The sequence below is a fragment of the Solanum lycopersicum genome, chromosome 1 (assembly GCF_036512215.1).
Source record: "Solanum lycopersicum chromosome 1, SLM_r2.1".
Taxonomy (NCBI): Eukaryota; Viridiplantae; Streptophyta; class Magnoliopsida; order Solanales; family Solanaceae; genus Solanum; species Solanum lycopersicum.
In genome coordinates this window covers 48,245,593-48,262,154 of record NC_090800.1, presented here as the reverse complement: position 1 = coordinate 48,262,154, position 16,562 = coordinate 48,245,593, and positions in this window count along the sequence as shown.

Here is a 16,562-nt window from a genome sequence, read left to right as displayed (position 1 = left end):
TCCTACCTGGATGTTTTGAACCTAAACATGTACCTCTAAGTTATAAATTCATCCCCACGTTTTTTGAACTCCAAACTACACATAAAAACACATACAATATATAAGTTCATCCCCACTATTTTTAGACTCCAAACACCACATAAAAACACATACAACATACGAAGAGAAACTAGCACAAACACAAGGATAGTTTCCAATGTCTTGGTCGTCTCCTGACGTTGTACTTTCAAACTTAGTAAACTTAATTCAAACATTTAAATTACCTATTTTAACACATTACTAACTCATGAACACTAGATAAGGTGTGATCCAACCTAGTTCATTATGATGGTCATTAAATATAATGTTGGGTTGACGTATGACGTTCTATGTATGTATAGGTTGGGACACTGAACATGATTCATGGTTTTGACTAAATTGTGCCTTTTCTCATACATGAATGATTTTATTCATAGGTTCCATTCGCGGTACATATGTTTTTTTTACTAACCAATATTGTTTCCCTTTTCCCCCAACATTGTAAGTTCCGACAATTGAAGAGATCCTAGGTGACTTTGTAAGGTACTTGGATTTCTTCCTCAAAGTAGTTGGTGAGTCCTCGAAGTTTGAGGATTGAGCCTTTGATCTACCCTAGTTTTATTGATATAGTCTAAAAAGGCATTCTTTTCTTCCTTATTCATCAAGACAATTGTTGTAAGCCCTATATGGCAATATGTATTTGTGTAACGGATATTCCAAAATATTTTAATTCATTTAAATGCTTTAATGTGAGATGGTCTCAATAAACTTAATCCTTATATGTTTGGCATGTTAATCAAATGAGCAGCCTATGTAATCTTCCTATTCAAGGAGTCTAAGTAAGCTCCATATGTATATATCTAATGTAAGTGAGAGGTCTATGTATACCTCAATATATACAAAGTTTCAAATTTTTCCGCATTTTGACCTATGTTATGTAATGATTAATTCTAAGGGATAGTCTAAGCCTTTTCGAAGCTAAAGACGCCGGTTATGACTAGCGGGTGCTCCCCGATCATGACAAACATTGTATTAGAGCACAAGTTTAAATAATATTAGAATGGATATGTCATTAAACCACATAAATTAGAGTGTTCTACATGATTTTTAAGCGCTCCAAAATTATGAATGAAGGGCTACGTGATGCTTACAAAAGTTTCATTTTGTTTGTATTGTTTAAGTCGTGCCTCTAGAGTCTTAACTCTACATGTCCTTATCTTCCAATCTCTTTATTGTGATTATGTGCAATGAGGAAAAGATGGAACAACGCTTGAAGGGTGAAGCCCCCTCATGTTCCCATAGAAGAAGGGGCTATGTCTAATGTTGAGATAGTGGCGGTCATTCATAGCTTGATCTAAGTAGTGGCTACTAAAGTTCCTAAGGATAGTAGGGTTCAATAGGTTTCCAATCCTAGCACTACCACATAAAGTAGAAGGGATTTCACAAGAATACATTCCCCTAATTGCTTTGTCTCTAAGGAGGAGGACTCACAAGTTTTCATTAATGAAGTGTTCAAGGTTCTAGATGCTATTGGTGTGTCTTTTCAAGAAAAGACGGAACTAACCACCTACCAACTCAATGATGTGGCTAAATATTGATATGAGCAATGGAAGGATTAGAGGCTAATTAGAGAATTTTGGATTACTTGGGGAGCTTTCAAGGCAACCTTCCGTGATAGATTCTTTTCCTAGTAACTAAGGGAGAGCAAAGTGCCAGAATTCATAAATATATGCTAAGGGGGTATGAGTGTAAAGGAGTAGAGTCTCAAGTTCACTCAACTATGAAAGTATGCTCTTGCTATAGTAGCAGATTGTAGGACAAAGATGAACAAATTCGTTATGGGGTATTCGATGTTTGTTTAATGAATATAGGTCGCCTACGTTAATTCCTTGAATGCACATCTCTCGTCTCATAGTTCATTTGGAACAAATGAAAGAGAAAAAGATTAAGCAAGTCCGTATAGAGTTGATGAGGACAAGGGTCGAAGATGGAAATTCATTTAAGACTAGATTTGAGGTGCAACATAAAACAAGGTTCAAGTAAAGGTTCCCCAATCTATGTCCTTCTACCATACCTAGGGTCAACAAGGGTAAATGATATACACCCAAGTCTAAGGAGGAGAAAGGTAATGGTCGTTCTGCTGAAAAGTCTACTTGTACTAAATGTTGTAGAAGACATAAAAGCAAGTATCTAGTTGGTATGGGAAATTATGATTGTTGTGGAAAAAGTTGTAACATGAAGAGGGATTGTCCTATGATGAATGCTCAAGCGATAAAAAATTCTCAAGATCAAGCAAGTGCTCCGAATCCCGATGCTTATAAGAATAATCGCTTATGTACTCTCCGTTCTAGATGTTAACAAGAGTATTTTACTGATGTCATCACCGGTATGTTACAAGTATTCTCATTTAATGTCTATGCTTTAATAGATCTTGGTTCTACTTTATCTTTCATAATTCATTTATTAGCTGTATAGTTTAATATATTCCCCGTTGTTGTAGTGGAACCCTTTACAGTTTTGACCCTTGAGGATTACTCCGTTGTTGCTAGAAGAGTCTTTACGAATTGTCTTATATTTTTACACAATAGAGTTACTTTTGTTGACTTGGTAGAACTTGATATGGTTGATTTTGATGCCAACTTTGGGATTGATTGTTTTCCTTCTTGGTTTCCTTCATTAGATTGTTAAACAAGGGTAGTCAACTTCCATTTCCCATATCAACTCATCATACAATGGAAGAGGTGTTAGCTCAATCGCTAGATGTTAAATTATTTTGTGTCTAAAGGCATGATCTCCAAAGGGTGTCTTTATCATGTTGTAAGGGTAAAGGACTTTGAATATGAAATTCATTCATTATAGTTGGTGTCCGTAGTGAGGTATTTTCCAAAACTCTTTCCTGATGACTTGCCCAAAGTTTATCCCTATTGGTAAATACACTTTTGCATAAACTTGTTGTCGGATATGAAACAGAACTCAATCCCTCTTTAATGGATGGCTTCGGCCGACTTGCAAGAACTTAAGCTTTAATTTAAAGATTTACTTGACAAAGTTTTAATAAGACCAAGTATTTCTCCTTGGGTGGCTCATGTGTTGTTTGTAAATAAGAAGGATGGGTCCCTTAGGATGTGCATCAATTATCATCAACTAAATAAGGTTACAATAAATAAAAAGTATCCTCTACCTATGATCGACGATTTTTTTGATAATTACAAGGGATAAACTACTTTTGTATGATTGACACGAGGTTGAGTTATCACCAACATAGGGTGAGAGGAGAGGACATGCCTAAAACGGCTTTCCGAACAAGGTATAGTAACTATGAGTTCCTTGTTATGTGTAACAAGTGTGAATTTTGGGTAGTGATAGGTTGCGTTTATTTGTCATATTATATCAAGTGAGGGTATTGAGGTCGATCTAATGAAAATCGAGGTGGTTAAGAATTAGCATAGACCATTGACTCCAACAGAACTTAGATGTTTCTTGTGGTTAGCCCGGTATTATAGGAGGTTTATGGATGGGTTTGCATCCATTTCTTCTCCTTTGACTACCTTGACACAAAATAGAGTTAAATTTGAGTGGTCGGAGGTATGTGAAAGAATTTTTCAAATATTTAAAGATAGGCTTACTTCTACTCTTATGTTGACTTTACTGGATGGTACCGGAGGTTTTTTGGTATACTGTGATGCTTTTTGAGTTGGATTGGGTTGTTTTCTTATGAAACATATGAAGGTAGTATCCTATACATCTTTAAAACCGAGGTTACATGAGAACAATTACACAAATCATGACCTTAAGTTATCAGTCGTAGTGTTTGCATAAAAAAATATGGCGGCATTACTTGTATGGTTTCTATGCGTATGTATTACCAAGAAAAAAGCCTTTAATATGAGTTCACTCAAAAGGAGTTTAATCTTGGACAAAGAATATAGTTGGAACTTTTGAAGGATTACGACATGAGTATTTTGTACCACTCCAACAAGGACAATATGTTTTCTGATGATTTATGTAGTATTACTATGGGAAGTGTGCCTCAGGTGGATGAGTGTAAGAAGGATCTAGTAAAAGATTTTAATAGGTTGGCTTGGTTGGGTGTTCGGTTGGAAAATTCTCCAAATTGTGGTTTTGTGGTTCATCATAACTCCGAAGAGTTTGTAGTGGTTTTGGTGATGTCCAATCAATATCTGGATAATTTGTTGAGGGAGTTGAATGAGTAGGTACTTGGCAAGTTTAATGAGTCATTCTCCCGAGGGGATGGTGTACTTATTGTATGTACCAGATGTTGACAACTTGAGGGGTAAAATTTTAGAAGAAAATCATGGGTCCCGAAACTCATTTCTTCTGGGTGACACCAAAATGTACCGTGATCTTCAAGAAGTCTATTAGTGTGAAGGTTTGGAAGGGACATAGCAGAATTTTTGGCTGAGTGCCCAAATTGTCAACAAGTTGTAAGGACCCTAAAAATGAATCAAGGTGCTAAGTGAATCACATTTGTCTAAGAATGTTTAAAATATGTTAATTAATTGTTTAGTTGATCTTTAGACGAGCTAGTGTGTCCTTGTATGTTTTCCTTTTTTTTCTTTATGTGTTGTTTGAAATTCAAAAACAGTAGGAGTTACCCTAGAATCTTAATATACATGTTTAGGGTCATGATAGTTGAGTACGACTCCTGGAGGACCAATCTAAGGTCCCCTGAGGAGGACCAAACATTGGACTAGGAGGCTGCCAAAGAAAATGTGCAGCAGCAAGAAGTGTAGCTGCGCTCGCGTCGGGCGCTTAGAACAGAGTGTGCCTTTGCATCGCGGCACTCTACTCAAGGCTTAATGCCTCAAAATTTATTTGGAGCAAAATCATAGGCTGCCTCCGCGATGCAAAGATACTTTCCTTATTTTATTGCATTGTTGTAAAGTCAATTTTGATATATCTAAAAGTCCAATTGATTATGGGGTGTTTTGGTAGCTTTGTAAACGGTTATACAGTATTTTTAGGACTTATTTAACACTTTTACCATGTCAAACCCCAACACCCAGTAAGAAATCATAATCCCAAATCTCTCTTCTCGTCCGAATTCTCTAAAATGTCCATTGGCAAAAAAACTTAAGGTTCAAGCATGGGCTTCATTTTGATGGATCTTCCCCAATTTATTGTTGGATTCTCATTTATATTGGTATGGTGATCCTTAATACTTCATTATACATTCATCTAAGGAGTTCCTTCAATGGGTTTTCAAAGAGAATTTATGATAAAAATTTCTTTCTTCCAATCTAGCCAGGGGTTGGAATACTCTTATGTAGTATGATCTATACCTATGAACCTATATATGAATGTGTAGTCTAAGCACGATTAGGGGTCTAAGATACCATGATGGAGGTCTCTTATCTCGAATTCTATAATGTGGTGTCTGGTCTATGCTTTAATGTATGTTGTAACCTTTGTAAGGTGGATGACTCAATGTTTGGATTTTCGCAATTATTTGATCATGTTTACCAATGTACACACACTCAACTGTCATGCATGCTTATAAGGAATATAGGTTCATGGTGTCTAACAAAAGGATATTCTCATATGAACTAATTTCTACTACTATGCATGTAAAGTATATGTCCATGAAACATGAAATTTATCTTAATTAGGATGACTTGATAGATGTATTAGTGTAGGCAATGGTATGATACTTTGCCTATATATTGCACATGTCTACCTTGATAGAACAGTTCCTGTGATGGTATCTCTATGAACATGAATATTAATGCATGAATAAGTTCTGAACATGAAAGTATATTCTATGATTATATGATGAAATATGAGCATGTTGTGGTTAAATGAGTTTTTATGAAAAGTCTTCTCATGTAAGTACATATACACAAACAAAAATGCATCTAATGAAGCATGTATATGATCTAATAAAGATGGAGTCTCTTGAAAGGTATTTTCAATTGTACTCTAAACTAGATTGTGCTTAAATGTGATATGTCCATGTGAAAGGTTTTCTTACATGAATCAGGTTGGTGAAAGGAAATTATCATCAATAACCTATGAGCTAAGAATATGATGGTTTAATTCTCCTATGTCCATTTTTTGAGGTAAATTTAATAGTACTTTTCAATAAAAGGAAGTTAGTGTGACACCTCTAAAATTGGTTAGGTGTAACTAGAGCCTAACATGTTTTTCATGAGGATCTAAGATCATGAAATATATTATAATGTGTTAATGAAAAGTGTCCAATGATATAGGTGAATTGTAAGTCAAATGTCAAAGGAAGACCAAGACGTTTGACCACTGGTCACCTATATGACTTAAGTGTTTTTATGTTCTTATGTGTGTGTTTCATTATCTTATGAGGTAGTTATATGAGTAATCGAAGTGTTTTTATGAAGAGTGTACAATTTCATGAATTTTGGAGGTCAAACATCAAACAACGTCCATGACGTTCGAAAGCTTTGCGTTGAAATGACCTAGTGTGTCTTTGAATGTTCTTTCGCGTTTTAGGTGTTATTTTTGGATGAAATTGATATGAGAGGTCCTAAAATAGTTTAAAATCATATTCAAGGTTGTAAACGACCAGGTAAACATCCCTAAGGACAAACCATGGGTCATTGAGGATGGATCAATCTTTGGGTTAAAAACTGCAAAAGGCAGTCCCACCTAGGGAGGCAATTGACGCCCAGTAGGCTGGGCGACACCCCATAGATTCAGGGCGTTGGTTAAAGCTGAGGCGTCGGAGGATTGATTTTGAAATACCATCCTCTAACTCAAACCACAGATAAAAAGGACAGTCCATTGGTTGGGTGATGGTCCGTAGGTGACCAGGCGTCGACGGTGCCCGAAATTCGCCTACTTCATAATAAGTGAAGAGGTGAATTTGTAAATTCACCCCATATTAAAATAATAGTTTGGGAGATTAATTAAGGGTAATTTTTGTATTCTAAGTGGATTTAGAATTCCTAAAAACGTTGATTAATAAATAATTGTAAATTGAAACCCAAAATCTATAAGAAACTCTAGAACTCCATTGAAGCCAAAAGTCAAGGAAGATCTTGTATTGGAGTTTGGTTGGTTATTATTCATAAATTTTCTGGGTTTAACTTCATTGAGGTATGTTACTTCATCAAGGAGCCAAACTTCAAAGTGATTTCTAAAGTCTTTTAACGATGAACTTGTCCAATTTTGTGATCCAGCCATTGGTTATTGAATAAAATGTTTTGAATCACTGAATATTGACTTAATTGTTGTCAATTAGATGGTTTTAACCTAAATTATTCATGAACCCATGCAAAACATAAATTCTTTTAACTTAGCTATAATTTGGGTTATATGATCATATGTCTTAATGCTTATGAATTCTAGTATAGTTTTCTTTGGGATATTAAATGAGGTAAGTATTTTATTGGACTGATGTATAGGTTGTATTTTATTGATAAATATTTAATTAATTGACTTATATTTATTCGAGTGTTGTGATTTTTGTATTTAATTAATTAACATGGCCAATGATAAGTACCTTTCGGTATTGTGCTGGATGATTAAGCTATGGTTTGAAGTAGTGAGAAAGGATTGGTGGTACGATTCACTAATTCTTTTTAAATAATCTAAATTTGGTCATGAATTATGTTTTTATTTGAATGATCCTCTTATGGCGGTGGTGCTATGTGTTATATATGTGAGATATGTAAATTAGGTTGTCTACTAGTTTAATTTCACTAGTTCCCGGACATCATGGTCATCCATTTATATGTAGACTATACCACGTCTACATAAAGTTTATTACATCATTATAGTTCGGGAAACATCATTTTAAATATTATTAAATATGTGAAGATCTAAACTAGGTCATTGGATTTCCGAGTTATAACAATATCCCCCCAGGACAGATTCGACCTCGAATAACATTATAAACATCTTATTGAATTGTATGACTCAAGATTAGAATCCTAACCAGAAAGTGAATATTATTATAATTAAATAACAAAGGAGGAATCATTCACTCCATTCTCAAACACAATAATGCATCATTATGAGGTAGAACTATGTGAACTACCCATTATGCATACATCTCATAATTTTAAATTTTGCAAGGAACTAGGTCCTTCTACTTATCATATAAATCAACATATTCAATTAGGAGCAATACATAATTTCATCACTTTAAACTTGAGCAATTTCATAATAAGAAATAACACATAACTCACTATACCAACCATATCTTCAAGTACATCAAATATGAAGAACATATAACTCAAGATACATATGAAATATGGATTTTCTAAAGAATATGCATACTAAAGGGAAATCATAGAAGTTCAAATACACCTAAGACCCTTCATAAAGAAATCCTACAAGAAGTGACTAAACTCAACCTTGACTAGAAGAGGAAAGAAAAAAATTAGGATATTGGAACATAACATCGGCCTCGGCCTCCAAAGTAGCATTTTACACAATATGATTCTTCGAAAGAACCTTTACGGAAGCTACTTCCTTATAGCTCAACCTGTTCACTTGACGGTCAATGTCAACCAAAACCTTTTCATTGTAAAGGTCAACATCAACTTCTAAACCTTCTATAGGAAGGATAGACAACGGATCACGAATGCACTTTTTGAGCATTGATACATGGAACACAGGATGCACCAGAGACAACTTAATATGTAATTTCAACTCAAATGCAACACTTCAAACTTGTTTCACAACCTCATATGGCCCCACATACCGGGGAATAAGTTTTCCCCATTTTTTCCGAACTTCTTAACCCTTATCATGGGAGATATCTTCAAATAGACAAAGTTACCCACCATAAATCCAAGGTCCCTCTATCTTTTTTCGGCGTAAGATTTTTTTATGATTTTGGGCTATCTTCTATCCCTTCCATATGATTCGGCCATTCTCCATAACCACATACATTGCTTTGGGACCTATAAGAGCAAACTCACCTACTTCAAACAACCCAATCGAAGATCTACATCTCCTCCTACAGAGGATATCAAAGAGTTCCATGTCCATAATTCAATGATAGCTATTATTGTAGGGAAATTCAATTAATGGTAGATGGTCATCCCAATTGCCTTGAAATCAATGACACATTCCCTCAACATATCCTCTAAGGTTTGGATGGTCCATTGTTGCTAATCCATCTATTTGTGGATGAAATGAGGTAGTAAGTTTCGCCTTGCTGCCTAGCCTACTTTTGAATGCCATCCGAAAATAAGAAGTAAATTCTGGACCCCTATCCGAAATGATTGACAAGGGAGACCTTTGCATTCGTAAAATCTCCTAAAGATACAACCTCAATCTTCCGTCAAATAAATAGCTTTGAGGGGGATAAAATAAGATGATTTGGTTAATCTAATAAATAATAAGCCAAATAAAAAATATTTGCAACATACAGGTAAAAACATCTGAAGAATCCTCTTGATCACCCCTACATTTGAGAGCATAAAAGTGTTTCTTATTAGGAGAATCGAAATAAAGATCACTTTCATGAGCTTGGTTACTCGAACTTCCTTCAGACTTGTCCAAGAACAATCTTTTACCATGTGTCCACTTTTTCCACGGCAAAATCAATTACTCAAAACCATAAATGCTTAACCAAGGGTCTCTTGCCACTGTTGGAACAATTAGTGGTCTCACTTGATGAACCACTAACTTTTAATCGATGAATATTACAGTTAGTCACCCTATCTTTGTTACCCTTTGAAATTTTAGAAGGAACTTTTATATAGAATCTCTTCATAAACATTGGTTTGTCTTGGATTTCAAACTCACCCTTAGAAGAACCTCCATCATAAGGACTTGCCCTTTTGGCATCCCTATAATTCCTATAAAGACTACACTCTTTAACTTGTTGAGAATACACAATCAAACGAGAAAGGTCCATGTTCTCATGAAGCATTTCAGCCCACCACTCTTCAACAAGATCATCAGACACACTCATCACAAAAAGACTCATTTCATCTCTAGGATTAAACATCAAAGAAGAAGCATACTTAGACAAAGCTTGATGAATGCTTCCACTTTTTCCTCCCTTTTCTTCCTTGGGAAAAAACTATCAAGGAATTCGCCCCTAAATACTTCCCAACTTATGGGACGTGCTCTCAAATCCCTATTGTCCTTCCATTGAGTGTAAGTTTGAGCCTCATCCTTAAATTTATAAGCGTATAGCTTGGTATTCCAATTTGAAATCACAACTAGCATACAACATCTTGTAATCCTAATCTAGAAAGTCTTGAAGATCTTCATTTACCAGACACTTAAAAAACATTGGAGGATTCATCCTAGTGAAGTCGCTAAAGTTAGAAGCCATTGTACTTACATGTTGATCCTCATAAGGTGCAACTTCTCAATTTGTTGTGCCATCATAGCTTCAGATTGAGTAGTAAAGTCTTAATCTTTAGTAGCCATAACATGAGTCAAATTTAGGAAAGCCACCCTTATTTTTCATCAACTCTATAGAAAGAAGAAAAATATAGATCAACTCACCATGCTCTCCAAACTATGATCACGTTGTATCATTTCTCCACACTTCATATTCAATTCACACCAATAACAATACTAGTAGGAAACTTAAAACAATCTAATCACAATTCACATAACCTAGAACTAACATCACAACACCCACATTATAGACCAATTTGAGAAATTAGTAAAGATTAGGGATTCTTCATGCAATTGAATTTAATTTCATCATAAAATCAGTAATTAAACATTTTTTTCATCATTACAATGCTTTGAAATCACATTTGACAATGAAACCATGACTAGATTGAGAATTGGCAATTTTGATCATGAAATATTATTCAAACACTTTAGAAGGAACTCCATATATGAATAGTTAACTAAGGATGATGGATTATCATACCTGAATATAGGAAAAAGCCTCGAAATCATAGAACAAAACCTTGAAGAACCTTCAGCTTCAACTTCCACGACTTCCTTCTTCATCCAAGAGTTAGAGAGAACAACGTTGGGTTCATGAATGTAATGATCTTATTACTTGTTAAAAGACATTAAAATTTTTATATTTAATGTATAAACCATTTAAAATTCAACCCAAATTAATAAATTATTTAAATTAATTTATTAAAAATCACCAACTTAAGGTAGTCCTGCAAGGGACCATTTTCACCTTCATTGCCGTGAAGATAGTTCACAACCAAGTGCTACGGTCCATGGTCCAGTAGGATGTAGACTTATTGTCCTTTCAAATCCCCCCATGTCTAAGACACTTCCGTCACCAGCTTCATGAGTCGTGGTCGCGACAACTAGCCATGAATTGGCCCGTGGAAGTATGGGCTGTAGGTTGGCCAATAGCCTTTCCTAATATACAAAAAACTCCTATACAAGACCACCTTCAAGAGTTGTGGTCACAACCACTGTCCATGAAGTGGTAATGAAAGTTGAGCCAGTGAGTTTCGAATCATGGGGCAACCTTGTCTCATTAGTTAAGGCTTTCCACTTTTGGATTTTCTCTTTTCAAGTACCTTCAACCAACAACAATCAAGGTAACTATAGACTTTATCATAGAACGTTCCTTACAGTTTACTCACAACACTCATTCAAATAAGTCTAGGGATAATGTACATGTAAAAAATGCAAGGGAACACTAGAACACACTAGCACATCTCAAAGCTAACTTGAGAATGTTACCAGATGTTCTTGGAAGTTTGACCTCAAAATAACTTCAAATCTAGTATGCATACAATAAAACACTTAATTAACACATTGTTAAACGTTTTAGGAAGAAGCGAGGCTCTAGGTACCTTAATTCTTTTTGAGGAACCTTAGAAAAGGCTACCCTTGTGTGTCCGCTAGTGTGTCCTATTTTGTTGTGCATGTTTTTAGGTGTTTTTTGGAGTCTAAAATCAGTGGGGATTATCATAGAACCTAGAGGGACATGCCTAGGGTCAATACTGTCACAATCGGGGAGCACCACCTAGAAGTAACATGGCATACTTTACCTCTTAGAGGTATTATACCAGCAGATAAAAAATATTCATCGCATTATCATAGAAATTTAGAGGATGAATTAAAACTTTTTATAGCATAACGTAATGTTGTAACATCTTTTCATATATTTAAAATATCATAAGTACATAGTCAGACTTTATGTTTTTTTACCATCGTAGACTCAATATCAATAAAGTAGAATACGGACACGACTCTTAAAAACATTAAATAATAATCTAGACTATTACATAAACTTTGAATAAAATCTTGACATAGGATATTCTTGAATATGATGGACCCCTTTTTGAGATAGGGAAAAATCTATGAATCTCTTCATATTAGGAGACATCGTCTAGCCATCACAACCTAACTTTGTGGAAAAGATGAAGAAGAATGGTATAAGTACAAAAATGTACTAATTATGAAAATGATGCAAAAACATGCATTTAAAGAATACATTTAGTTAGAAATCATGCATCATGACTTTTAATAAACCTTTAAAAACATTTGATACAACAAGCACAATGTAGATCACATACTTCATATAGACATGTACAATATCCATAACATTACATAAATTCACATATCACATAATATTCAGATTAATAATTTACATAGAATTATTTTTCTTTTACCTTAATTACTTTATCCCAAAGTAACCCTTTAGTAATACTTGGTGCAATGCATGAATAATGTCCTTTCCACTATCCACACTCAAGAATCAACTTAAGGCCACAAAGATGAACATTCATACAAAATTCATTAACTGAAACATTTATGTTCATAGAATCATATTATACCATGAAACACATACTTCACATATGACCTAACATATTCATGAACTTAATATAAGACTAATTCACTTATTACTTCCTAATTATAATAGTAAGGTCTAACAAAAGAAACTAAGGTTCTTAGAGCCTCACATGTGCCTAAAAAGGTTTAAAATATTTTAATTAAGTCATTTACAGTAGGCATACTTTATCTTAAGTGATTTGGAGCTCAAATATCCAAGAACGTCCGATGATGTTGAAAAGTTAGCCTTGAGACTTGCTTGTGTATCTTAGTGTGTCTTGGCATGTTTATGTGATTTTTTGGATGAAATTGATAACGATGGTACTTAACTTGTATATAATTGTATATATGTTTGAAACGACTCTCCAACGGCCCCGAATAAGGTTCTTGAGGAGGACCTAAAGGGAGCCTGGACAATGCCATGGCAATGTCAATTGACGAGTCAAGATCACACCCCGTTTATTTGGAGCTAAATCCACCAATGTTGAGACTCAGATCAAAACTACGGTTGCCAGCACGGCCCCTCGATGGGTCTACAAGGCGTAGGTTGTGGGCATTAATGCAGCGTGCAACTTCACTGCCATGCACATTGGTCGTTAAAGGGGTGAGTGAGAAATTCACTTCACGTACTGAACTAACCCTAGAAAATTATTTGATGTATATTTTTGTCTATTAACCTGATTAATAACATGAAACCCCATTCTCAATTCATTCTTAAAAAATTAAACTTCCCTTTGAAAAACAATACCTCTCTATAATACTCCATTGGAGATGAAGCTCAAGGACAACTTGGTTTATGAATTGTTATGCTTTCTTCATAAATGTTTGTTGGTTTTATCCTATAATTAGTTATGGTGATCCTTCATATTTATATAACCGTCCATCTAAAGAGTTTTTTCGAATGTTTTGAAAAGATTTCATGATCAAATTATGTATCTTTCAATCTTGCTATGTGTTTTTCTCAAAATGATTGCAAAAGCATTCTAATGATAAATTGAAGATTATATAGTGTTTTGAATTTTATTTCAATCTTATTTTATGATGAACCCATGATCTTCCCAATTTTGTAACTTAGCCTATATGTTGTTATTGATATCTTGATATTAGATTCATTATAGTGATTCAGTTATGGTAAACTGACTATAGCTGCTATTTTCTATGTTAATTGATAATTAATTATGGATAATTTACCAATGAGGATCAAGGTTTGGAGGTTTGGTAATTAGATCTATATTCCTCCATTTTCTATAGAATTGATGATGTAGTGTACATAATGTGATATTAATGTTATGATGGTTGAGTTATAAACTCAATTATATTGATGAACTTTTACATATTTACTGATACCTAATTATTGATTTATTATGAGTATGGATCAATTAATATTAAAGTTAGGAGAATTGGTGTGTTTTCTTTACTTCTTCTACTTCTATATAGAATTGCTAGTTTAATTGACCTTGTATGACATTGTGTGGTATGGTCAATTCAAACTGGTGGTGTTTACATCCTTCTTATTATATATTTCATGTGATAATAGATTTGAAGGATATTGTGTTATGACATTTTTGTTATGATGACAATATAATGTGGATTATATGCCTAGTTTCTCAAACTAATAGAATGTTGTAGGTATTGATGATGTCTTCTATGATTGAATGAACTTTTTAGGTGTTGTTATGCTGATTCTATAGATGTATTAATAAGGTTGAATGACCCCTACCTATTTAACCCTATATGAATGTGTTATTATCTAATGTTAGGAGTCTTGGATGCAAAGGTAGAAGTGTCTTGTCTCCTATACTAGTATGTAATGTGTATTTTATGCTTGAATGTGTATTGTGGTCTTAAGAGGTTGACTGCCTCAATGTGATGTAAATTGTCATTTTGTAATCATGTTGACCAATTTACACACACTCAAACCTTATGCATTCTTACAAGTCGCATAGGTTCATGGTGTCTAATGAATGGTAAATTCTCATATGCAGTAGTGTGTACTACTATGCATGTAATTTATATGTCCATGAAAGTATGAATGTATATCAACTAGGATAACTTTATAGGTGGACTAGTATAGAAAATGGTATGGGCCTTTGACTATTCATTGCACATGTTTACCTTACTAGAATAGTTTCTTGGGTAATTATCTGTATTCATCAACATGAATACATGAAATAAGATATGAACATGCAAGTATATGTTATGATGTTATGTATATGATGTGATGAAGTATGCATATGTGTAGTGTGTAAATATAGTATGTGAAAGGTTTTTGTATATATGAACCTATACATACACATGAATAAATGCGCGATGAAATATGTATGATAATCTAGTACAGAGACAGTCATTTGAAAGGTTTACTCAATTAAACTCTAATGTAGATTGTGCTTGAATATGCTATGTCCATGTTAAAGATTTTCTCACATGATTTAGGTTGATGAAAGGACATTCGCATCTATAACCTACTAGCTAAGCATATGAGGTAAGAATTCTCCTAAAGTCATTTTTTATGAAGTAAAGTAAATAATGACTTTTAGATAAAGGGAATATAGGTTAAAACCGAGTAAACTTCATAAATGAGATGCATGTTCCCCTTTCTTATGAGAAAGGCTTGTTCATCAATGGTCCCATATGAGGTGTTGACTTCCCTAGGAGGAAGATACACCTTATGATTCTCATGAGATGGAAGTTACAATGGAAAATGGCCTAAAGAGGGCTTCAATATATATCTCTTAGTTCTGTAACTATGTTGCTCCATAGGACCTGGCAAATGGATCAACCTAACACGATATAATGATTATGCATCTCTGACCTTGGAAAGTAAGATACCCTCTTCTGGTGTGAGGGGATGACACCAAATTCCATGTTTTTCTTACATGGTGTTATGTTGGTAAAGTCTAGGATTTCCTAAAGTAAAATGGACGATGAAAATGAAGTAATGAACCCTAAATAGGACTACGGGAAATTTTACAGTGTAGGTGAAGGTATGAAACTTTACCTATGCATTGCGCAAGTAGGTCTTGAAGGGAGTTCTAGGAAAGTGTTCTATATGTATATGACTATTTGTATGGCTTATGTACATAACATTTTGATATTGACCAATTTTTATGATAATATGCATGGTATAAGTTCTATAGTGTTTAAGTGATATGGTCTCACTCTATATTAATAATGTGCGTCTTATTTACTATATGATGAATGTCCTACTTGGTGTGCATGTAGTTTACTACACTATCATGGTTGATGTATGAAGTACATGTTAACGATTGTAATGTCTTTGTAGGTTTCATTAGTATGTTTGATTTTATGGGACTTAATGTAAATTAAGCTAGCAGGCTTAGAATGAGATTATGAGTAGGGTTCTATGGTGTCTTTGTGAAGTGAAGTCCAATTATATTAATGTTGACTATTGTCAGACTATGATGATGTTTGAAGTCATGACTTGTATATGGTATTGAAATTATCTCTTCGATGTCGTCCATAAAAAATGTTACGTCAAATGTTGGGTATATGTCTTACTATATGATATTCTTCTATGAATGTTTATGATGGGTTAATGAAGATTGTATGTTTTATTACCTTGTGTCCTTAAGGTTACGCTTGGTTGTGGATAGTGTAATGGGACACTATTCATACAGTGCACAAAGTATCACTAGAGGGTTACTTCAAAGTTATCTTACTGTGAATGAAGAATCAGTGTATTGTAAAATGAAATGAGTTTACTTTGAGTGTAATATAAATATGCCTTATACGCAATATATGGTTTGTCTAATGTTATGACCGTTGTATATATCTATATGAATTATGTGAAT